General features: G+C 47.1%; 3 non-coding genes across 3 annotated transcripts; all 3 read left to right on the forward strand.

Moving 5' to 3' along the window:
- Positions 1 to 10,753: 10,753 nt before the first annotated feature.
- Positions 10,754 to 10,826, forward strand: Trnar-ccu. The gene has a single exon. It is a non-coding gene; the product is annotated as a tRNA-Arg (tRNA).
- A 13,231-nt stretch (positions 10,827 to 24,057) lies between these two features.
- Trnar-ccu lies at positions 24,058 to 24,130 on the forward strand. The gene has a single exon. It is a non-coding gene; the product is annotated as a tRNA-Arg (tRNA).
- A 502-nt stretch (positions 24,131 to 24,632) lies between these two features.
- On the forward strand, positions 24,633 to 24,705 carry Trnar-ccu. The gene has a single exon. It is a non-coding gene; the product is annotated as a tRNA-Arg (tRNA).
- Positions 24,706 to 26,700: the final 1,995 nt, after the last annotated feature.

Here is a 26,700-nt window from a genome sequence, read left to right on the forward strand (position 1 = left end):
GATCAGACGACACCATGTCGGAGACTCCCACGATGTACGACAGCGGACCAGATGAGACGCCCACTCAGCAAACTGAGCCACAGAATACGAATCCACCAGTTTCTGAGCCAGTAGGCACCCTTTGCTCTTCCAATTGGGCGGACGAGTTTGAAACGAACGAAGCTGATGTAGAGATGCAGGAGGATTCCACACCCTCGACCGGCTCCTTGCCCCCCGTATCAGCGGTTGATGGACACAAAGTCCACGTGGCCATGGCTACTCAAACGACCGATACGGTCAGCGCCTCCAATTGAAGGCTGTATGACGCACCCTATCGTTTGGTCCTTTCGTACCAAACATCTATGACCACCTTGCAGGCCTACAAGATCCTGACTCTCAATATCAATAAGATACGCACTGATTTGAATCTGAAGAACTTACAAGACTTGTTATACGCAGCCGACATCGATATAGCCATGCTTCAGGAAGTGAGTGAGATCAGGTTAGACCACATAGCAGGGTATAACGCTTTCGTGAACCCTGGCAACGGTTTCGAACTTGGAACAGCATTACTGTTAAAAGAAGGGATCATTGCAAATTGTGAGGCCAAACTGGTGACCGGCAGAGGGATAGCAGTCACTGTCAATAACATCAGACTGATTAATATTTACGCACCTTCTGGGTCCAGTAATAGGCAACACCGTGCAGAATTTTTTCGCCACGAGATCCTTCCGCTCTTCGGGACCAACTACAGTGATGTCATTTTTGGCGGCGATTTCAATTGTGTGCTTCGTCAAATCGATCAAACTCCTCACTTTAATCGGTGTGTCGAATTAGAACAGATCATTCAAGAACTCCGCTTCACTGACACTTGGACGCACATGCACGGAGTGGAAGTGGGTTTTACGCATGTTACCAATCATTCGGCAAGTAGGTTAGATAGAATTTACATATCGCGTAATTTAACGCAACACCTGCTACACACCGAAATATGGCCAACTGTATTTTCCGACCATGCTGCCTATATCTGCACCGTCAACATGCAAAAACAGGAAACATACCGGGGTCGAGGGTTATGGAAGTTCAACATCGCACATTTGCATGATCCTGCATGTCGAGAAGCCTTCCTGTCCACCTGGACGGCATGTGAACGCAAATTCAGATCCTACAACTCCGCGATCGAGTGGTGGCTCAAATGCGCCAAACCACAAATTAGGAAAACTTTAATGTTTTACTCCCGTCAGAAAAGTCTGTGGCACAAACGGACCATGGAATTTTACTTTCAGTGTCTTCGGGAGTTGTATAAATTTGACGCGACCGTTATCGGCAATTTTGCAAAGATCAAAAGAATTCAGGCGAAACTTTTAACGCTGCAACGGAAACAGTTGGAAGGTTTTCAAATTCGGGCGCGAGTTCCTAAGACGGTGCAAGAAGAAGAGGCTGCCATGTATCACATGTTACGTGAAAGTCGACGAGGCAGTCGGAAAATCATTACACACATCCGAACCAGCACCGGGGCAATAGTTACTAAACAAAGTGACATTATGCGTGCGATTGAAGAGTACTATCGAGACCTGATGTCCAATAAAATGACAGATGATACCGTGTTTGCGGAGTTTGCGACAAATTTATCACGGAAACTCAGCCCCACAGAGGCGACTCAGCTGATGACAGAGGTGACAGAAGACGAATTAACAGACGTTATCCTAAGGAGTCCGAAGAATAAATCTCCTGGTTGCGATGGAATACCTGCAGAAGTATATCAAACCTTCTGGCCGCAGATGAAATCGAAACTCCTTGCAATATGTAAAGAACTAATGAACCCACAAAACGTTATTCCGCAGGAATTTCGACAAGGAATTGTTGTCTTACTGCCCAAGACCCCGTGCAGTAACGACCTCACTAACCTGCGACCTCTCACGTTATTAAATAGTGATTATAAACTATTCGCCCGTGTCCTGAGCCAACGGCTCAAAACTGTCATGACCACAATCACAGGACAGTATCGAACGAGTGTCGGTAGAGATAGATCTATTTACCACACGCTCACGGATTACAGAGATGTCATTGCCGTAGCGGAGGCTTGCAAGTTAAAATGCGCCCTCGTCATGATAGACTTTGCAAAAGCGTTCGACAGGGTGAGCCATCGTTTCCTTTTCCGCGTCATGCAGGAATTGGGGTTTCCGCGCCAGTTCACCCAAGTACTCGACAATCTGATCCGTAATAGTACGTCGCGGATTCAAATTAATGGTCGCCTCAGTGGCGCTATTGATATCGAGTGTTCGGTGAGGCAAGGCTGTCCGATGTCGATGGCTCTCTTTGCCATCGCCATAGAACCTCTGCTCGCTACGCTAACTGCACATTTGCAGGGATTGGAAATCAATAGCCGGAAGATTGTGTGCCGTGCGTACGCAGATGATGTCGGCTTTCTTGTCGTGAACGCGCAAGAAGTGCGGTCCTCACTTCAAATACTTCAACGATATGAGGCGGTATCTGGGGCGAAGGTGAACTGGCAAAAATCCGGACTCATGAATGTTGGACGGGGAATAAATCTACCCAATCATACCCGATTACGAGAAATTACCAGTATAAAGTGCTTAGGCCTTGAGTTTCGGCGGAAGATACAGAATACCATTGCTGTTAATTATAGAGCTTTACTTCATAAAGTTAGGGCATGTGTACAACTGCATAGCATGAGGAAACTGAATGCTCTCCAAAAAATTGAACTGGTCAACACTTATATCCTCTCCAAGATTAACTATGTCGCCAAAGTGTTGCCTCTTCCCAGTGGCATTGCACGTAGAATGCTGTCTGCCCTGGGCCATTTTGTGACCAGAGGCAATATCTTCAAAGTTAAATATGTTACGTTGACGCTCCCTCCTCGGAAGGGCGGATTGAACCTCACAGATGTCTATAAAAAGGCACAGGCGCTCTATCTAAGCAGTATGTATAAGCTATGGACAAAATCTCCACACTGTCTCACTGCTCACCTTCTCAACGAAATCTCCCCAGCGAACCTCAACCCCCCGATTGATGTACATCATATTCCACACGACCTTTATCATTTAAAATACTTCCTGCTTGAATATAGTTATGCTCGAACAAGAATTCCGGCGAAGGAAATAACGGTGGTGAAGCAACTTTATAAGACTTTGATCGAGTCCACCTCCAGGAATAACATCGAAGACAAATATACAGCTCACAATTGGCGGGTGATTTGGGATAATATTCATTCACGCCATTTACCGTCTCACGTGCGAGCGTCTTGGTATCTCACGGTGAATCGCAAAATAGCTACCAATGCCAGACTCCATTCCATTCATCTGGCCGATTCACCCTTATGCAACACTTGCCAGGTACAAGATAGCGAGGAACACCGATTTGTCTGCGAAAAAGTGCGAGATGTTTGGGCGGTCATACGACAGTTGTTGGCGAGCATCACTAGAACATGCCCTGCGACCATAACGCCAGCTGACTTCCTCACTCCGGAGGTAGTGCCTTACCCGCAGACCAAAAGAAATTCAGTAAACTGGCTTAAAGGCCACACAGTTTACTATCTTTTCAATGTGAACGAAACGAGTAAAGAAGACTTTCTCCTGTATTTAATGATACAGCACCACCGACTACAGAAGACTAAAAACTATAAAGCTCATTTTGCAAACTTTTTAAGTCACACGATCATTTCACAGCCAATATAGGATGGAGTGCTTAAAGCCATTTCTTCCGACATGGTGGATTCCACTCTTCCTTCGGACGCCCGAAGTGAAGTCCAAAGAAGTAAGTGCGGGACAGACTAATTTACGAGTGCGTCACTTGGATCATTCGTCACGTTCAGAAATTAACAGAATGTTTGTAGTAGCGCGTTCCGTATCATTGGCGGATGCCCTGCACAGAACTGAGTTTCCTAGTTTCTTAATTGTAACAGTCGATCCGATGGAGAGAAACAACGATAGAAGACTTTTAATTTATATTTTTCATTTCAATACTAACTCTGATTTGTGGGGTGAGACGCACTCATGCGGTGCAAAGTGCACGGATTCCCGGCTCTCCTGAATACATATGAAAATGGACAAATTCATTTACACTGCAAATGGATGCAACATTTCGTCTCCGGACTAATTTCTGTTTTTATGTTACTGGCGGCGGAGTCAAGCCGCAGCATTTCTTCAGTGCGCCGATGAGGTAGGGTGCCGTGGTGACAGTTACGGTGGGAGACAAGATGGCCAGGCCTCAGATTGCATGACCCCTGCCCTCCTTGCCTCTCCCTGCCTGATACCACTTAAAGCACCAAAAAAAAAAAAAAAAAAAAAGGTTGGTAGAGCGGTGGACTGTAGTGGAGGATTCACTGTTAAAAAAAAAAAAAAAAAAAAAAGAGTGGTAGAGTGTCTGCAAAAAAAAAAAAAAATGGATAAGGCGTCGGACTTTATGAAAAAAACAAGGGGGAAAAAAAAAAAAAAAAAATGGATAAGGCATCGGTCTCCTAAACCGGGGATTGTGGGTTCGAGTCCCACCAGAGGTACACGTTTTACTCACTGGGGCAAAATCACTCTCACCACATACAGGTGTAATAGTTGAGAAAGTTGGCGTTTCTGAGTGCTTACAGGTATCACAGGTATGACGACGATATGAAAATACGCACTTACTGACAACCTGAAACGAAACGACGGCCATTATCAATCGACCTGTTAGCTGCGGAATTGTTTCAAAGCGTGATGGCGCTGTGATAGGAAAAGCTATTTTAAAATTCCTTGTAGGTAAACACTATGACCCATATGAATAGTCACTTAACTGTCTTGTGTGCAGGACTTGGAGTTCAGAAAGGGAATAGCCTAAGACGGCAGGTACAAGAATTGCCAGCAGAAAGTAGGTGCCCGGACTTCGATACGTCTGAGTATGTACAGGCACACAGGAAAGGCTCATGCGACGTCCTGACTCTCTGCAGATGTAGAATAGCGCATCAGGAAGGGTACACCTGGCAAGTGTTGATTTGAGCGAGCACACCGCTAGCTTAACGCCACTCAGCCTCTGTGGCCTAATGGACACAGTTCCGCTTTAGACGCCGTGCAGTGTGGACGTGCCTAGTCTTCCGCTCCGCCGTAGCGTTACGTATAGTGGACTATCGTTTTTGTTTACGTGTTGTGTTGCAACTTCTGTGAGTGTTTCTCCGTCGTTGTTTCGTACCTTGTGTTACTTTCTGTCCTTATTTCAGTGTTTTTTGTGTAGCGGTTTCGACCGCATATTTTGAAAATGTCGTCCCAGGTTATTCCTCGTCAGGCTACAGTTAGTTTTGCTTTTGACAAGTCAACCCGCCATGTGCAACCTAGTTCTCTTGAGATTCATGATTGGTTGGTAGATACCTTTGGTGTTCATTCGGATCAGGTGCACACTGCTTATTTTGATACCGAACTGTATGTTTTCTTTGTTAAGTTTATGGACCCACTTCAGGTTGATAAAATTCTTTCTAAATATGGTCATCAAGTTCTCTTTCGGCATCGGGATGATTCTGTAAGTACCGTGCTGCTTTCCAATGCTTCCATCACGTATACCAATGTTCGTGTTTACAACCTTCCACCGGAGGTGGATAATGTCTATCTTAAGGAGGGTCTACAGAAGTATGGTGATGTAAAGAGCATTCGCCTTGAACGCTGGTCAAGCCAACATCGCCTGCAATGTTACAGTGGTATTCGTTCAGTCGAAATGCACGTTAAGCAGAATATTCCATCTCACCTGCAGATCGGTGGATATCGTGTCCATGTAACATATAGTGGTCAGGTGGGCACCTGTTTTTTGTGCAATGAAAGTGGTCACGTGCGTACCGACTGTCCGCGGAGAGTTTTTGTTTTAAAAAATTCTCTCGAACAGCGTCGCAAGTTAACGGTCGCTGACCTCGTTGCAGGTGGTTCTGCTCTTGGTGTAGCACAGTCCAGTGGTAGTAGCGCCCCTCCACAGGTTTTGCGCACCCCTGATACAGAATTTCCTCCTTTGCGTGCTAAATCTGATGTTGTTCCGTCTGTCCCTCAGGTGGGTGTGCCACTTTTGAATAATAAGAGGCGTCGCCCACACGATGGAAATAGTACGGATGAGGATCTCCCTGAGATGCCCCAGTCCGAGCGACCGGCATCCTCCGAGCCACTGTGTACTGTAGCTGCTCCCTGCCCTCCTGAGGTAGCGGTTCCGGTGGCGGCTGCTGGCGCCCCTCCGGCCTCCGACGCAGCTTCTCTCGAGTCGGGTCGTCGGTCGGGCCTGTTGGCGCCGTCTTCCGAACCAACTTCGATGTCACAACAAGTGGAGCCGCGACAACTTCCTGCTTCGCTGCCCCATACCTCTGCCAGCGGAGCTGCTCCGCTTCCTTCCAACTCTGCGGCCTCGGACCTTCCTGCTCACGTTTCGCCTCCGTGCAGTCCATGTTTGCCGGAAGCTAGTGCAGGTGTTGACCAATCCGTTTTGTCGGATGTTTCCCCCGCGACCCCGGATCCCGCATGTGGACCGGCGCGGGTGGTGTCGGATACAGAACTTGACCCTCCTACGTCACCGGCGGCTGAAGTTTCCTTGCCCGTCAGCCGACGCAAGTTACGCGTTCAGCCGAACGTTAATGCTGTTCGTAAAAAACCGAAACGTAAGGGATCCGCGGAACGGGGTAGCAGTCCCCCTCCCTCGGATGCCTCTGTCACCCCTGCTATGGACTGTGACGCTGGTGCGTCGGTGTAGGTGATTTGTTTTCTCGCTTTTCTCTCTATGGTTCAAGCATACACCTTTCTTACCTTAAATGTTAACCGTATTGAGTCCGACGTTCGCATTGCCTCTTTGCGGCAGTTTATTTACGACGCCTGTGCGGACGTAGTGTTTTTGCAGGAAGTGTTGTTTTCTGATCTCTCTCTACCTGGATTTCAAACTGTTTTTAATGTCGCGCCGGAATATTCAACAGGAACTGCTCTTTTCTTTCGAGAGGGCATTCCTATTACTGACATTGAATTCCTTGACTCTGGCCGTGGGATTGGTTGTCGTCTTTTTGATCTCCGCCTCGTTGTTTTGTATGCCCCCTCTGGTTCGGGTCACACTGTGGCTCGATCGCGCTTTTATAAAGAAGAGCTTATTTATCTTTTGCGCCAGAGTCCTCGGAGTCTCCTGCTCGGAGGCGATTTTAATTGTGTTTTACGCCCTGCAGACCAGTCCCCCAATTTTAATTATTGCCGTGATTTACATGACTTAGTTCGTACGATGCATCTGCGTGATGTTTGGGAACACAAATATCCAACCCTGGTGAAATATACGTTTTTTACCGCGTCCTCATGCAGTAGACTCGACAGATTCTATTTATCTGATTTTTTATGTGATAAAATTCTTTCTGTCGATGTTATTCCTACTAGTTTTTCTGACCATTGTGCTTTTACTGCAACTGTAAATCTTAGTCGCCAACCTGCAAAACTTTATCGTTCCCAGTGGATGTTAAATGTTTCCCACCTTGCCGACAGTGCTATGGATGATGTTATAAGTGGCGTGTGGGAGCGATGTCTTCGCTCTGTCCCGCGATACCCCTCCTTGCTGGTTTGGTGGACTGCGTTTGCCAAGCCCAAGATTCGTCAGACTTTGATTTTCTACTGTGCTGCTAGGACGCGTGATTTTAAGAACACGTATGAATATTACTACTCTGTCCTGCGTGAACTATATGACGCGGCGGGTACCTCTCCACTGCGGATCCATGATGTTCGTCGTATTAAAGCCAAGCTCTTGAGCCTTAAACGACGACAGATGGATGGTCTGCGAGTTAAGTCGAAACCTCACTCTCTTGTTGAAGGTGAACTGACATCCTTGTACCACCTGCTACGGCATCAGACTCGTCGTCGTCGCTCCTTCATCTCTTCTCTTACGGTGGATGATGGGCGACAGCTTATTGCACAGGAGGAAATGGTTCGTGCTGTTCATCAGTATTACACTAGTCTATATTCTGCCGATGATTCTGGTGAGTCTCTTTCGGATGATGTCTTTGGGGATCTAACTGCGACGATCGCGCCTGACGCGAACGGCGAATTTCTCCGGGAGTTCCAGGTAGATGATGTTTTCGATTTTATTGCTCGCTCTCCGTCCAGTAAATCGCCGGGTCCAGACGGCCTGCCTAAAGAATTTTATCTCCGTTTTTGGCCTCTTTTGGGTGGCATTTTTACGCAGATTTTAAATGAGATTGTCAGGGGGATGGATGTGCCTGCCGATTTTAAAGTAGGGAAAATTGTTTTAATCCCGAAGTCCTCTGGTCGTTTATCTGCTGCCAATCTTCGTCCGCTCACATTGCTGAATTTTGACTATAAGACAGCTGGTAGAGCGCTCAATAGCCGGTTGTCTTCTCTGCTTCGGGGTGTGATTGGTGCACATCAATGTTGTTTTCATGATAGATCTATTCTGACACCAGTAGCCGAATATCGGGATGTTGTCTCGGTTGCGGCGGTTACAAACGTACATTGTGCCTTTGCCTTCCTTGATTTTTATAAGGCTTTTGATAACGTCAGTCATGTGTTTTTAGATCGTGTTTTAGGTACAATAGGTTTTAACGCTTCATCACGTGGTGTTCTTGGCAATTTGTATAGGGGAATAACAGCACGGGTGTCAGTCAATGGGCAGCTGACGCCGCCCATTGCTATCCGCCGCGGAGTGCCTCAGGGTAGTCCGCTCTCTATGTCTTTATTCGTATTGTCCCTGGAACCGCTGCTTCGGACTATTGCTCTCAAGCTTCAGGGTATGTCCCTCTCTGGTGGGAAGCTCTCTGTTAAGGCATATGCGGATGATGTCGTTGTTCTCCTCCGTCAACGTGATGATATCCCGTTGTTGAAAGGGGCGGTTGATGCATACTGTCGTGTCTCTGGAGCGCGTCTCAATCAGGGTAAATGTAAGTTCCTTGATATTCGAGGATTTCGCGATGCTGACGTCCCTTGGGCCACTTTTGTCGATCGCCATACGTCCTTGGGGATTATCATTGATCGATGTCCTCTAAAAATGGCGGCTCTCAATTGGAAATCTGTCACCGAGAAGATACAGGGGGCTCTGATGGTCCATGAGCAGCGCTCTGCTACCATTTTGCAAAAAGTCAGAATTTTAGACACCTACGTTCTATGTAAAGCTTATTATGTTGCTCAGCTGTTCCCACTTCCCATGATGGTGGCGAAAAGGTTGCGCCAATTGTCTAGCAGGTTTATATGGAAGGGCCATCTATTCAAGTTACGTTACGAGGTAATGACGAAACCGCGTCTCTCCGGAGGCTTGGGCCTCTCTGACATTACTCGCAAGGCGTCTGCTTTGTACGTCCGCCGAACGACTCTAATTGTTACGCAAGAAGTGACTTCAATTACATCCAGGCTTTTTACTGTTGTGCGTCCGGCGAGCCTTGCTCCACCTGTCGATGTCGGACGCCTAAATTTTAAGTTGAAACACATTCGGGAATTTTACATTGCGGTGAGTTACCTCGGTGACGTCTTCTTGCGGCGACCGGTGCCAACGACCAAGGGCTTGATTGCCCGCTGGGAGGGGCTGGCCGGTCCCAATCCAATAGAACTGGCGTCTCCATCTGTGTCCTGGAGGAACGTCTGGAAGAACGTTAGTCTGCCGATCCACTCTATGGCCGTGGCGTCCACGTGGTATAGGGTAATAAATAATTTGGTTCCCACCAATGTACGACTGCACCGTATTGGTCTTTCTGACACGGACACCTGTACTCGGTGTGGTCTCCTGGATACCCTTGAACATCGATTCACCTGCTGTGGGCACCTTGCAAATTGGCGTTGGCTCAGGAAACAACTTGCTTTTGTCACTAGGTCTGCTGAAGCCGCTTATACTATTGACATCATCGTCCGGCCCGATTCTTCCTTTTTTCCGCGGACGAAGCTCCATACCGTCATGTGGTTGATTGGCCATTTCGTACATTTTGTCAACAGTTGTCATGAAGAGGATGGACACCTAGCGTTTCGGCAGTACATGCTTACTGCTTACTGGCAGCGCTTGCGATTGCCAGGCCTCCGAGATGATTTTGCCAATATGCTTAGCCTGACATTTGAAAGAGAGGGTGTTGGCTAAGGTCACCTGTGTGAGCCATTTTCTTTTATACTGTTTCTGGATTTGCCGCCTTTATATATGTTTCTTCTCTACACCAGGACTGAAGTTTTCGTGTTTTTAATCTTTATTTCAGTCAGCAGTCTACATTATATAGTCAAAAAAAAAAAAAAAAAAAATGGATAAGGCATCGGTCTCCTAAACCGGGGATTGTGGGTTCGAGTCCCACCAGAGGTACACGTTTTACTCACTGGGGCAAAATCACTCTCACCACATACAGGTGTAATAGTTGAGAAAGTTGGCGTTTCTGAGTGCTTACAGGTATCACAGGTATGACGACGATATGAAAATACGCACTTACTGACAACCTGAAACGAAACGACGGCCATTATCAATCGACCTGTTAGCTGCGGAATTGTTTCAAAGCGTGATGGCGCTGTGATAGGAAAAGCTATTTTAAAATTCCTTGTAGGTAAACACTATGACCCATATGAATAGTCACTTAACTGTCTTGTGTGCAGGACTTGGAGTTCAGAAAGGGAATAGCCTAAGACGGCAGGTACAAGAATTGCCAGCAGAAAGTAGGTGCCCGGACTTCGATACGTCTGAGTATGTACAGGCACACAGGAAAGGCTCATGCGACGTCCTGACTCTCTGCAGACGTAGAGTAGCGCATCAGGAAGGGTACACCTGGCAAGTGTTGATTTGAGCGAGCACACCGCTAGCTTAACGCCACTCAGCCTCTGTGGCCTAATGGATAAGGCATCGGTCTCCTAAACCGGGGATTGTGGGTTCGAGTCCCACCAGAGGTACACGTTTTACTCACTGGGGCAAAATCACTCTCACCACATACAGGTGTAATAGTTGAGAAAGTTGGCGTTTCTGAGTGCTTACAGGTATCACAGATATGACGACGATATGAAAATACGCACTTACTGACAACCTGAAACGAAACGACGGCCATTATCAATCGACCTGTTAGCTGCGGAATTGTTTCAAAGCGTGATGGCGCTGTGATAGGAAAAGCTATTTTAAAATTCCTTGTAGGTAAACACTATGACCCATATGAATAGTCACTTAACTGTCTTGTGTGCAGGACTTGGAGTTCAGAAAGGGAATAGCCTAAGACGGCAGGTACAAGAATTGCCAGCAGAAAGTAGGTGCCCGGACTTCGATACGTCTGAGTATGTACAGGCACACAGGAAAGGCTCATGCGACGTCCTGACTCTCTGCAGACGTAGAGTAGCGCATCAGGAAGGGTACACCTGGCAAGTGTTGATTTGAGCGAGCACACCGCTAGCTTAACGCCACTCAGCCTCTGTGGCCTAATGCCAGTCGGCCCTCGGCGGCCGTGGTGAGCGGACGTGTGGTGCTTACGTCGCCGCTGCTGCTGGCTGTTGTGGTGAGTGCCGCCTTTGCTGTACACAGTGGCGTGTTATTGTTTGGACTATGTGTAGGATTCCAACATGAGTCACTTAACACGACGGGATACTTTGAAGTTTGTGTTTGATTCACACTATGCAAGACCAAAATCGTTTGAATTAGAATCGTGGATTGAGGAAGCTTTGAAACGATCCTTTGATGACATTCTTGGAGTCCATTTATCGATAGTTAGCAGCACTGCCTATATAAAGTTTAAATCTGCCGAAATCTGTGAACAAATCATTGACTCTTGTAGTGGTCGTTTGAAGTTTAAGCATTGTGATGGGAATGTTGGAGAGGTTCTCGTGTCTCATGCAGGGTTTGGTGTCCGCACCGTTCGAATATTCGAACTACCGTTTGAAGTACCCGCGGAACACATCAACGCTGCTTTGGACAGCTATGGTAAGGTCATTAGCAATGTTGCCGAAAAGTGGTTGTCTTTCAAAGTCCCTGTTTTGAACGGTGTTCGTCAGGTCAAGATAGAGTTGAAGAGACACATCCCGTCATATCTCACTATTTGTGGATACAGGGCGATCGTTATGTACGACGGTCAACCTAGAACTTGTGCAGGTTGTGGTGCCACTGATCACGTTCGCGCTCAGTGTATGCAGCGACGAGTGACGCAATTACCACCTGGCGAAAGGACGGCAACTAACAGGATGTCGACACTGCCTCTCACATATGTAGCGGCAGTCCGCTCGACCACGGCCGCGGCGGTGCAACCTCACGTGGTCACAGATCCCAGGGCTTCGGCCACTGATCTAGATACGCCCATGGACACTTCCAGTCTGGCCGGCATCGCTGTTCCTACTACAGAAGTAACGGTGGTCAGTAGCATCCCGGCGGTTCCGTCTTTAGACAGCCACCAAGAGGTTGCTCACTCCCAGGAAGCTCACACTGGTCGCCACGTTAACAGCAATATGGATCCCATTTCAGTTCAGAATGCACTTCCTCCTGCACAGGACTCCACTTCTTCCTCGTCGGCTGCAGAACTGCAAAGAGTTGAAACTTCTCCCAAGAAACACAAGAAAAGGAGGATCGCCCACAAAGATGCCGCCCACACCGCACCACCTTTGCGCGAAAAAGGGGCGCAAATTGCCCGTTCCTTGCCTGACGTCTCTCTTGACCACCCCACTGAACAGCCGCTGCATGAGACCCCACAGGTCTCGGACGTCTCCGTGCCCCACCCCGATGGTGACGGCCTGGTCGCTGCGAACGAGGAACAGAACCCTCGTGAGGACCTCAGGGATACCCCCGAACATCAATCTCAAAATGATCAGGGCTCAATTGGCGAGGTGGCCGCTGTTCATGTGGTCAATTGGGCAGATGACACTGACGATGTAATAATGGACCAGAGCCTGTCTGTGGTAGGGCCATCTCCAGGAAATTTACCCGCATTACCGGTCGGCGACTTAAGTACGACACGACCTGTCTCAAAACACCCGACGGGGGACGATGATTACCTATCTGATACCTACTAAAGGTTATAATTTTCTGTGCTTCTGCATATCTACTTTGCTTTTTTCTCTTTCTGCCAACATTTAGCAGTTCATGCAGTCCTACCAGGATTATAAGTTAGCTACAATTAACGTTAATAGAATTACTTCTGTACAGAAGCTCTCTAGCTTTCGTGATTATTTATACAGCTGCGATGCTGATATTGTGCTGTTGCAGGAGGTCGATGAGAAATTTCAGCCTGACATTCCTGGCTACCAATTACTCAAAAACACCACCCCAGACAGTTCTTCAGGTACCGCTCTATTAACCAAAGTGGGCGTGGCCGTCTCCGACGTTGAACGACTCGAAAATGGCAGGGGTATAGCGTGCTTTATCAACGGCATTAGATTTGTTAATGTATATGCCCCTTCCGGGAATCAGAATAGAACGAGACGAGCTCAGTTCTTTGCCACTGACTTATTATATCTTTTGCGCCGCAGCCGGGAGGACGTGGTTATCGGAGGCGATTTTAATTGTGTTTTGAAGCCAAAGGACCAATGGCCGAACTTTAATGGATGTGCTACTCTCGGCGAAACAGTACGTCAATTAGAGCTGGAGGATACGTGGGAAATAACACACGGGGAACAACGGTGCTTCACGTACCATACGGCACAAATGGCCAGCCGCCTCGACAGGATCTACGTGGGGAAAACCCTGCGTGAGCGGGTATCATCCTCGGAAACGTGGCCCCTGTATTTTTCCGACCATTTAGCTTACCATTGTATCATTCGTATGGCGCGCCAGCAAACTTTCCGTGGTCGGACAGGATGGAAACTTAACGTCAGTATTCTCAGGGAACAGGAGTTACGAGACCGTCTACAAGAAGCCTGGGAAATTTGTTTACGTCGACGACCAACATTCCCATCGGTAACGCAGTGGTGGTGCCGTTGTGCAAAACCTAGGCTTATTCGTTGTTTGAAGGCGTATAGTTCTGACAGGAGCCGGATGCAGAAAGAGACTTTTGAATTTTATTTTCGCTGTCTCCGTGACTTGTATTCTGAAGCACATGTCACGCAGGAACAATTTCTTCAGATTAAACGGATCAAATCAAAGTTGACGCTCCTCAAACGCAGGCAAATGGAAGGCGTTAAAATCCGTTCGCGAGATCGCGCCGGCTCTTCTGACGAACAACCATCCGCCTTCCACCTAGGGACAGAGAAACGCCGCGCACGACAAAAATTGATTACCCGCTTACGAACTGAAGACGGTACCTTTGTGACGACACAGGCTGAAATTAAGGAGTCTCTAACGGACTACTACGAGCGACTATACAGAGCACAACCAGCCGATGATGCGGCAATCGCGGCGATCCATGCATATCTTCCGACAACGCTCGATGAGGACGACAGACAATTGTTGATCAGTGATGTCACCGCGGTGGAGATTCGGGAGGCACTGAGCAGGGCTCAGGCCAACAAATCGCCCAGCATTGATGGTCTGCCGATTGAATTTTATAAGCAGTTCTGGGACCTCCTCGAACATTGTTTTGTTTGCATCTGCAATGAACTGCGCGCCGGCCAACAGTTACCAGATGGTTTCAATGACAGCCTGATCGTTTTGGTCCCAAAAGAATACCCCCATCAGGATATTGCCAAATTCCGCCCTATCTCCCTGTTGAACTCTGACTACAAGATTGTGGCCCGCGTCATAGCAGGTAGACTTAAACATGTCCTTGCAAAAATTATACATCACAGCCAGGCAGCAGCGGTCCCGGGCCGCACGATCTTTAAATGTCTTGCCGATTACAGGGAGCTCGTTTCGTTTACTGCAATCACACGCCCGGAAGCAGCAATCTTGGCTTTAGATCAATGTCAGGCCTTTGATCGGATCCTGCATCGCTACCTCTTCCACACCATGAACCACTTAGGATTTGGTGACGGCTTTACTGCAATGGTCAGCAACATGTACACCTCGGCCACTTCTCAGATCATCGTCAATGGTCAATTCACCCGGCGGATTCCGATTCAGCGGTCAATCAGACAGGGCTGTCCCATGTCCATGTGTCTCTTCGTGATCGCAATTGAGCCACTTGTAAGGATGCTGAATTGTAACCTTCCAGGTTTAAACCTGTATTCCAGCACCCTCAAATGCATTGCGTACGCCGACGATGTGGGTGTCATTGTGCGTTCGGAACAAGACCTCACGGCCGTTAGGAATAGTATCACCGATTACGAGCGAGCCTCCGGTTCTCAGCTAAACTATGGAAAGACTTGCCTCCTGCCTATAGGCTGTGGATTTCGCACAGACGCCCCTTTGCCGTACAGAAGATGTGCGACTCTCAAACTTCTTGGTATCAAGATGAGCAGTTGCCCCCTACGAACAACGGTAGACAATTGGAAACATCTTTTGGCTATGTCTCGGGGCTGCTTACAGTATCATAAAGGCAGAGAACAGGACTTATTGCAGAGAGTTCATTTCGTTAATACCATGATTCTCTCGAAAATTTGGTATGTCGGGCAAATACTTCCTGTGGTCGACAGTGTTACGAGGAAAATTATGTCGGCAGTAGGTTGGTACATCTGGAGGGGTGACATCTTCAAGGTGGGCATCAATGTCATCACTCTCCCACCAGACAAAGGCGGCCTCGGCCTGACGGATGTTCAAACCAAATGTAAGGCACTCTTGATCCGGCGTACACTGCAGCTCTGCCACGAATATCCTGACAGCGCGCTGAGTATGGCCATACGCACATTTCAGCCTCAGACTATGCACATCCCCATCAACCTTCGGGAAACGCATTTCAAAGCAAACCACATTAGGATGTTTCTTTTGGAAAGTAGTTATCTCCAAATGAAATCGAGAGTCCCGCTACGTGACCTTACCACTGCCAACCTCTACCGGCTACTGAACGACACAGGCAGGGTCAACCGCATGGAACTGAAGTATCCCTCTAAAGACTGGGCTCTAATCTGGAAGACTATACATAACAAAGTGCTAGATACCGGTATTCGATCACTGTGGTATAAAGTTGTTAATGAAACTCTACCCACCGCCGAAAAACTTCATAAAATACATTTGTCAGCTACTGACAAATGTAGGGAGTGCGGCCTTGTCGACACTTTGCAACACAGATGTGTTTGTGGTGCGAACAGTCTTATTTGGGAATGGTGTAGAATGACCATGGCTTTGATCTGCCGCACGGCACGACGGCACATCTCTCTTACGTCCGTGCTCCAACCCGACGACGCGTACTACCCCACAACCAAGGCAAACACCTGGACGTGGTTGGCTGGACACACCCTATATTACTTGCTTGGCGCCCAGGAGGGGCGTTCATACCTGGACTACAGATTATACCTCGCCACACAGGCACAACTGCTAATGCAGGATGTCAAACATAGGCAAAAGTTTGCAAATTATATCTTAGCGCTCCAAATCACGACCCTGTAAACGAATTCAGTAAGGTTTCTTCCACGGCCACGTATATATATACCTTCTCAAATATAAATGAAAATCTCAATAAATAAATTACAAATAAAAAAAAAACAAATATGTCCAACGACAACAATGAAACAACGAAAAAGAAGAACAGGAACAAAGTCGACACTCATGGTGTCTGCAGTAGTCACTGATTGGGAATGTTCATGCTTGGTGTTTTAAATGTCTTGTTTAACCTAGCCCTTCGTCTCCGTTAATTCAGCAGGAATTTGATTTACATTCTCCCAACATGGATGGTGACGCTGACCATTCGTTTGGACGTGGTGTCCACTGGGTTTTTCGTTTATGTTTTATGTTTGCAAACTTACATGGAAGATGTATCCGTTTCACTCAACTGCGAACATTACTTGCTTCTTTATTTATTTGACGTCGACGAGGGAAGATGAAACAGGATTTATTTCTTCATTTTTTTCTTTCCTTCTTCTTCAAATCATTCCGCGGCAACATGGACTTCATCATTTCTCTTTTCCACATTCGTATGCAGGGCGCAGTTTTTGGCGCCTGAGTCGTTCGGAGCTAAGAGAAGGCGACTTGGGAAACCAAACAGCAAAAATGGAATATATCAGACTAGTCCAAGCCATCGCTTGGGGAAGCCAAAGGCATAACAAACTTTCGAGAAGACGAGCTTTGAATGACGTCGGCACCCTGCAACTCCGCATGCAGTAAAATCAAATAAACAATATTAACAGAAACAAAAATAAAAACAAAAAGAACAAACAAAAAAAAACAACAAAAAAAACAACAAAAATAACACAAAAACAACAATAAAAAAAATAAAAAATAAAAATAAAAAATTTCAATATCACTTCAAACACAAAGGAATCAAAATATAACAACTATACATTTCAGAATATCCACAGTGAAATAGCATCACAAGAGTATAGCATCGAAGCTAGCCGAAGAAGGCAAAAAAGGTGAGCGAATGGATGGGCTGTATGGGGAGATGGGAGGCCCAAAAGAAAAAGAAAAAGAAAAAAGAAAAAAAAAAAAATGGATAAGGCATCGGTCTCCTAAACGGGGGATTGTGGGTTCGAGTCCCACCAGAGGTACACGTTTTACTCACTGGGGAAAAATCACTCTCACCACATACAGCTGTAATAGTTGAGAAAGCTGGCATTTCTGAGTGCTTACAGGTATCACAGGTATGACGTCGATATGAAAATACGCACTTACTGACAACCAGAAACGAAACGACGGCCATTATCAATCGACCTATTAGCTGCGGAAGTGTTTCAAAGCTTGATGGCGCTGTGAAAGGAAACGCTATTTTAAAATTACTTGTTGGTAAACGGTATGACCCATATGAATAGTCACTTACCTGTCTTGTGTGCAGGACTTAGAGTTCAGAAAGGGAATAGCCTAAGACGGCAGGTATAAGAATTGCCTGCAGAAAGTAGGTGCCTGGACTTCGATACGTCTGAGTACGTACAGGCACACAGGAAAGGCTCATGCGACGTCCTGACACTGCAGACGTAGAGTAGCGCATCAGGAAGGGTACACTTGGCAAGTGTTGATTTGAGCAAGCACACCGCCAGTTAAATGGCAGTCAGCCTCTGTGGCCTAATGGTAGTCAGCCGGCGGACGCGGTAGAGGTCGGACGTGCTGTGCTGCGCGCCGCGCCGTCGCTGTTTACGTGTGGTGAGTCGCTGCGCTTGCTTCAGTGTCTACCAGTGTTTTGGTGTGATCTGCAAATGAACTCGATTTCGTGATGTCTCAACCGAGTAGGAAAGACACACTGAAGTTTACTTTTGACAGAAATTTTGTCCGACCTAAATCTTTTGAAGTTGAGCAATGGTTAGAAGATGAAGTAAAGATAGGACTTGAGGACATAATCGGGATACATCTTTCGATTGTCAGTAGCACCGTTTTCGTTAAATTAGCTCGATCAGAGATGTGTGAGAAAATCGTTGAATCTTGTGGTGGTATCCTAAAGTTTAAACATAGTGATGGAAATGTGGGAGAAGTTGCTGTTTCGCATGCCGGCCTAGGAATACGGACTGTTAGAATTTTTGAACTTACATTTGAAATAACCAGTGAACAGATCAACGCAGTGCTCTGTCCGTACGGTAAAATCATAAGCAATATTGCGGAACGTTGGTCTAGCGCACATAAGTTCCCGGTTCTTAATGGGGTGCGGCAATTGAAAATCGAGCTGCAGAAGCACATCCCGTCTTATGTAAACGTCTGCGGATATCGTGCGATAGTCATGTACGATGATCAGCCTCGAACGTGTGCCGCATGCAACTCAACGGGTCACGTGCGTGCCGAATGCATGCAGAGGCGAGTGGCGCAGCTGCCTGCCGGCGAGGCTGCCAGGCCTCCCGCGATGACATCACTGCCTGTGACGTACGTCGCCGCAGCGCGTGGGCTTCCGGCTATATCCACGGTCACCGAAGTCAGTGAAAATACTGTAGTGCCTGCGACAGTGACGCGAATGGAGACTGTTGCAACGCCGGAAGCGACCCCACCTAAACCCATAGAAATATCGCCGTCCGTCGTAGTCACAGAAGAACAGGCATCCGACATGCCCACGGCTGCGTCCCCATCGGCCGCTGCTACTCCACGGGGGGAATCTCCAGCAGGTTCCGATCAAGGCCCACAAAATCGTACGTCTCCCAGAAAAACTAAAAAACGGAGAGTTGCCCGCCAGGGTGCAGAACAGATGGCACCGGTTCTGCGCGAAAAGGCTAAACAGATAGGTGAACAACTCAGTGACAAAGCATCTGATAGCACAAACCATGATCATCCCTCAGCCAGTTTATCATCAGTCATTGACAATGTCTCCGATGCTCTACCTCTGAACCCCGAACAGTCAGCTCAACTCCGAGCCGACTGTGATGTCCGCATGGTCAAACTCTATCCTGCTCACGAGTCGGTAACGCCCTCAACACAGCCACCGCCAACTAGTTGGGCAGACGATACAGAATCCACTGCCGACGTCGACAGTATGGATACTTCCGAAGCGGTGACAGCCGTAACTTCAGTCTCCAAAGACGACGATGTTAATGAGAAAGCTAACGCCTCGACGGAGTCTACCGCGCAAAAAGAACGCACGACTGCTCCCTTCTCAAACGGAGAATATTTTTAACTCTGCCTTTAAGGTGACTGTCAATACATGTTTTTGTTATCTGGAATTGCTTCCAAAGTGCTTTTACGACGTGACTTGTATTTCCAGCGTTATTTCTGTTTGATATCGGACTGGTTTTAGGTCTTGTTTCTGTTTAGTCCACCACAATTCCGCCACAGGCCTATCGACTTGCTACTCTCAATATTAATAAGATACGCAGCGCTCTTAAACTACAACATTTAAAAGACTTTTTATATGCAGCTGATGTAGACATTTTGTTTGTACAAGAAGTAGCAGAGATCGGACTTGATTGCATACCAGGTTATAATGTCATCACTAATCCTGGGGCCGGTTGCGAATTAGGTACAGCTTTTATTGTGAAGGAAGGTATCATTATTCATGACGTCACGAAACTGCCGAACAGTAGGGGCATTGCGGGCACTTTTTATAACAACAGACTAATTAATGTATATGCCCCATCCGGTTCCAGTAATAGACATCAAAGAGCAGAATTCTTTAAAGAAGAAATAGTTCCTCTCTTTGGCGTCCGCCACGACAATGTCATCTTCGGAGGCGACTTTAACTGTGTCATCAGTGCAAAGGACCAAACTCCCAATCTTAACAAATCACTTGAACTGGAACGAATTGTACGAGACTTGCGCTTAGTTGACTCTTGGGAGCTCAAGCATGGTGCAGCACCTGGGTTTACCCATATCACGACCCATTCGGCAAGCCGTCTCGATCGCATTTATGTCACACCCACTTTGAGGAATAACATTCTGCAATCAGAAGTATGGCCAGTGGCGTTCTCAGATCATGCTGCATACATCAGTACTATCACTCTCGACCGACAACGGACGTGTCGATACAGGGGCCTGTGGAAATTAAATGTTTCACATCTACAAGACTCGGCGTGTCAAGAAGCCTTCCTCAATACCTGGCGAGAATGTGAGCACCGATTTGCCTCTTATAATTCGGCCATTGATTGGTGGCTCAGGTGCGCCAAACCTAAAATTAGGTGGTGTTTCATGAACTACGCACGGGAAAAGGGCTTTTGGCTTCAAAGGACGATCAATTTCTATTTTCATTGTCTGCGGGAACTGTATATGCTCGGCACTTCGGCTGTCGAGAATTGTCAACGAATTAAGAAAATCCAGGCCAAAATCCTAACCCTAAGGAGGACGCAGCTAGAAGGCTACAAAGTCAGGTCACGGGTCCAGACTACTGTCCACCAAGAACTCACCTCAGTCTACCATATGATCCAAGAAAGTAGGAAAGGGTCCCGTAAAATACTGACGGAGTTAATTGCTGAGGATGGCGCAACGCTGACTACGCACAACGAGATTAAAGCGGCGGTGCTAAACTACTTCACCACCTTGATGTCCAATAAAGAAGTTAACGTGCAAGCGCAGAATGCTCTTTTGAATAATTTGCGCAACAGAGTCAGTCTCGTGGACGCGGAAAAGCTATTAGACGTGGCAACCGAAGAAGACGTGGAATATGTACTCTGGGAAAGTGCCAAGAATAAATCCCCCGGACCTGACGGAATTCCCGCCGAATTCTATCAAAAATTCTGGAACACCATAAAGGCGAAGATCACTTGCATCTGTAACGAACTTCTAGACCACAACAACGTGATCCCCACCAGCTTCTGTGACGGCATTGTCGTTCTAATTAAAAAAAACTCAGGCAGAGCAAACGTAAAAAAACTACGACCGATAACGCTGCTCAACAGCGACTATAAAATCTTTGCGAGACTTTTGGCCCACAGGCTTAAATCTACAATGACCAGTATCATTGGCCCTTACCAGACCAGTGTGGGAAAGGATCGGAAAATTCAACAGACTTTGTGCGACTACCGTGATTTAATCTCCATTGCGGAAGTCTGTAAGCTGAAATGTGCCATCATGTCCTTGGACTTCGACAAAGCCTTTGACAGGGTCAACCACCAGTATCTCTTTCGTACCATGTATTCGATGGGCTTTCCACCTGGGTTCGTCGCAATTATACAACAGATGGTAGCGAATAATTTCTCCAGAGTCATCATCAATGGCCAACCTACCCGAGCGATTGAGATAGCCAGTTCCGTCAGGCAGGGCTGCCCAATGTCCATGGCGCTTTTTGCGATTGCCATTGAGCCTTTGTTAGCTACCCTGACGCAAAGTTTACAGGGCGTCGTCATACATGGCTCCCGAGTAGTGTGCAAGGCGTATGCAGACGATGTCGGTTTCCTTGTACTAAATAGAACTGAAGTGGAGACCGCACTACAGCTAGTCAGGCAATATGAGCAAGCGTCGGGTGCACAACTAAACTGGACAAAGTCTGGAATATTCAATATTGGCCGCGGCCTAGGATCGCACCCTCACGGACAACTACGTCAGCTGAAGATCTTCAAGTGTCTTGGAATTGATTTTCAGAGTAACATTCGGCACACCATTGCAACCAACTATAGAAAGCTTCTACGGACTATTCGTGCCAGCATACGAGAACACAGTGTACGAAAACTAAATGAAATTCAGAAAGTAACGGTCGCAAATGTATACCTCACCTCGAAACTCAATTATGTCGCTCAAGTTTTACCAATGTCTACACTCACTGCAAAACGAATTATGTCAGCTTTAGGACAGTTTGTCAGCCATCACCACATTTTTAAAGTCCAGTTTGACACCTTAACGCTTGCCACAAAAAATGGTGGCTTAAATCTTGTCGATGTTGGAAAGAAGGCGCAAGCTTTATACATATCAAAAACTTTCCACCAATGGAAACACTCAGCTGATAGTCTCGCTGCTCACCTGCTTACTGAGATAGCTCCCGCCGACCTCAGTCCACCAATCACGGTGCAACATATTCCAAACGGACTTTACCACTTAAAATGGTTTTTACTGGAGTACAGTTATGTACAAACAAGGATCCCCGAACAGGAAATGAAGACAGTGAAACACGTTTACCAGGAACTTCTAAAAGATAAGAAGAAAAATAACATCGAAGAAAAATACAACCTTTTCGACTGGAAGGTAATCTGGGAGAACATCCATAGTCCGTACTTGCCGTCAACAATGAAAGCCACTTGGTATTTCGCAGTTAACAGAAAATTGGCCACTAACTCCAAACTACATAACATACACCTCGCAGAATCACCTTTGTGCACAACGTGTAATTTAATAGATACTGATGAACACAGGTTTGTGTGCGACAACGTAAAAGGTATATGGGAATATATCACGGACAAGTTAGCACTCATCAGTCGAACATCGCCCAGATACATAACCCCTGCTGCCTTTCTGACGCCGGACGATACCCCGTACCCACGGACGAGAAGGAACGCTCTAAACTGGTTAAAAGCCGCTACTGTACATTACTTATTTACAAAAGCAGAAAAGAGTAAAGAAGACTTCTGGGTCTATCTTACAACTCACCACCATATACTAATGAAAACGAAAAACTATAAGGATAACTTCGCCAACTACCTGCTCAAAACTATAACGCAAAAAAACAAAAAGTGACTGCTAGATCAATTGATTGAATTTCATGTTAACGAACATTCAGCAGATACTCACTCAAGATAAGACGGACCATCTATACGGCGAATACTACGTCATGTTGACCGAACCACGAGTTACAAACACCTCTGAAGTAATCGATTGGCAATATTTCAAGCTTCATTTTGTAAGAAGAAGAAAATTCAGTTTTCTGTTTTCGAGAAATAATTTAGTTCTCTTTCAATTTCGCAGAGTTCAAAACAAAGCTTTTCTATCTTCGAAGAAATGGATTTTCACTTTCCTTTTAACTTCCTTGACGTTTTCTGTTACCACGAGGCAATGGAGCCGCAATAAATTTCAGTTCCTATTTACTTCTTATGGATGCTTGTATCTGAACGACGCATGTAATCCACAACGTTTTTCATTTTCCTTAAATTAAAGGCCTTTGATGCCGCGCCGACGAAGGCGACTAAATGGCGAGCAGAAGGACGGGCTATAAGGGGTGGATGGAGGCCCGAACAAAAAAAAAAAAAAAAAAAAAAAAAAAAAAAAAAAAAAAAAAAAAAAAAAGAAAAAAAAATGGATAAGGCATCGGTCTCCTAAACCGGGGATTGTGGGTTCGAGTCCCACCAGAGGTACACGTCTTACTCACTGGGGAAAAATCACTCTCACCACATACAGCTGTAATAGTTGAGAAAGCTGGCATTTCTGAGTGCTTACAGGTATCACAGGTATGACGTCGATATGAAAATACGCACTTACTGACAACAAGAAACGAAACGACGGCCATTATCAATCGACCTATTAGCTGCGGAAGTGTTTCAAAGCTTGATGGCGCTGTGAAAGGAAACGCTATTTTAAAATTACTTGTTGGTAAACGGTATGACCCATATGAATAGTCACTTACCTGTCTTGTGTGCAGGACTTAGAGTTCAGAAAGGGAATAGCCTAAGACGGCAGGTATAAGAATTGCCTGCAGAAAGTAGGTGCCTGGACTTCGATACGTCTGAGTACGTACAGGCACACAGGAAAGCCTCATGCGACGTCCTGACACTCTGCAGACGTAGAGTAGCGCATCAGGAAGGGTACACTTGGCAAGTGTTGATTTGAGCAAGCACACCGCCAGTTAAACGGCAGTCAGCCTCTGTGGCCTAATGGATAAGGCATCGGTCTCCTAAACCGGGGATTGTGGGTTAGAGTCCCACCAGAGGTACACGTTTTACTCACTGGGGAAAAATCACTCTCACCACATACAGCTGTAATAGTTGAGAAAGCTGGCATTTCTGAGTGCTTACAGGTATCACAGGTATGACGTCGATATGAAAATACGCACTTACTGACAACCAGAAACGAAACGACGGCCATTATCAATCGACCTATTAGCTGCGGAAGTGTTTCAAAGCTTGATGGCGCTGTGAAAGGAAACGCTATTTTAAAATTACTTGTTGGTAAACGGTATGACCCATATGAATAGTCACTTACCTGTCTTGTGTGCAGGACTTAGAGTTCAGAAAGGGAATAGCCTAAGACGGCAGGTATAAGAATTGCCTGCAGAAAGTAGGTGCCTGGACTTCGATACGTCTGAGTACGTACAGGCACACAGGAAAGGCTCATGCGACGTCCTGACACTCTGCAGACGTAGAGTAGCGCATCAGGAAGGGTACACTTGGCAAGTGTTGATTTGAGCAAGCACACCGCCAGTTAAACGGCAGTCAGCCTCTGTGGCCTAATGGATAAGGAATCGGTCTCCTAAACCGGGGATTGTGGGTTCGAGTCCCACCAGAGGTACACGTTTTACTCACTGGGGAAAAATCACTCTCACCACATACAGCTGTAATAGTTGAGAAAGCTGGCATTTCTGAGTGCTTACAGGTATCACAGGTATGACGTCGATATGAAAATACGCACTTACTGACAACCAGAAACGAAACGACGGCCATTATCAATCGACCTATTAGCTGCGGAAGTGTTTCAAAGCTTGATGGCGCTGTGAAAGGAAACGCTATTTTAAAATTACTTGTTGGTAAACGGTATGACCCATATGAATAGTCACTTACCTGTCTTGTGTGCAGGACTTAGAGTTCAGAAAGGGAATAGCCTAAGACGGCAGGTATAAGAATTGCCTGCAGAAAGTAGGTGCCTGGACTTCGATACGTCTGAGTACGTACAGGCACACAGGAAAGGCTCATGCGACGTCCTGACACTCTGCAGACGTAGAGTAGCGCATCAGGAAGGGTACACTTGGCAAGTGTTGATTTGAGCAAGCACACCGCCAGTTAAACGGCAGTCAGCCTCTGTGGCCTAATGGACAGTCGGCTTTCAGCCGTGTTACCGTGCGGACGGGCTCGGCGCGCCGGGCAGTGCTCCGCAGGTGTTGTTGTTTACCCGCTAGCGCGCGGTCGCGTCGTTGTCTTGCCGTATAGTACCTGTACCGACCCGACATGGCGTTCTCATATCGAAAAGCTACAATCAATCTAACGTTCAACGCATCGTACACGAGACCGAAGGCCCATGAAATTGAACGGTTTCTACGAGACATCATGCACATCGAACCACAAGAACTGATAGGAATTCATCTGTCTATTGTAACCAGCACAGTGTACCTCAAACTGATTGACGAAGCGGCCTGCGACAGATTACTCCAACGATCTGCAAACGGCTTTCGCTTCTGTCACGCAGACGGTAACGTGAGCGTGGTAGGAGTTGACCATGCTGGTTTGGGGGTGCGTACCGTGCGCATCTTTGAACTACCGTTCGAAGTCCCTGCCAACCTAGTCGTTGATGCGCTGCGGCCATACGGCACAGTTCTGAGCCACACAGAGGAGAAATGGAACACATTCGAAACGTACCCTGTCCTTAACGGGGTACGACAAGTGCGCATAGAACTTAAGAAGCACGTTCCATCGTATGTTTTCGTTGGTGGCTGCCGCGCAATTGTTATATATGATGGACAACCGAGGACCTGCTCGGGCTGCGGCCAGGAGGGCCATGTTAGAACTGAGTGTCTGCAGCGCCGCCTCGTTCAGGTGCCCCGCAATGAACTTCCCCAACGATCCACTATGACCTCTCTCCCGCTAACATATGTGGAGGCGGCACGACATGATGTGATGGATGATCAAAACCTGCTACCTCCTCAAGCCGCTGCCAGTTCCGTTGGAGAGTCAGCACCGTCGACGACGCCGCAGCCCAACGGTGCAGAGGTTCCTACAGCCTCCGCCCACCGCAGCGTCGTGGGCACCCAGCCACCGTCACTGTCGGGATCAGACACAGGGGTTCCTAGCGACCGAGACTGTGTCGAGCCCCGCCCTCCAGTGGATGTCGAATCTCGGACCCGAAAGCAAAAATCACCCAAGCGACACAAGAAGAGGCGATTGTCAGCTGACGAACAGGACAGGAATGTGAAGCCGGCGGAAGACATCGACTTTGTTGACTCGCCCACAATTGCAACGGACTCCAGTGGCATCATTCACCAGAAGGTGCCTGAAGACAAGGAACAGTCCCCTATATCTGGTGGCCCAGAAAACGAGGCGCACTGCGTCGACTCCCAAAATGTGGGCTCCTGTGAAAGCGTCCAGCCCCCAATGACATTACAATCGTCTCTTGGTGATTGGGCAGACGATATGGAGGCAGATGATGCACAGCAAACATCGATATCTCCACCAGAGCCCATGGCTGACAATGAGCCCGGAGGGCTCTGCCAGTCAGGGACTCCTACGGCACAGTAATGCACAGCATGCAGGTGGATGGCTGTGTGGCGTGTGGTGTGTGAAATCACTGTAGGAT

The sequence above is a fragment of the Schistocerca piceifrons genome, chromosome 1 (assembly GCF_021461385.2).
Source record: "Schistocerca piceifrons isolate TAMUIC-IGC-003096 chromosome 1, iqSchPice1.1, whole genome shotgun sequence".
NCBI lineage: Eukaryota > Metazoa > Arthropoda > Insecta > Orthoptera > Acrididae > Schistocerca > Schistocerca piceifrons.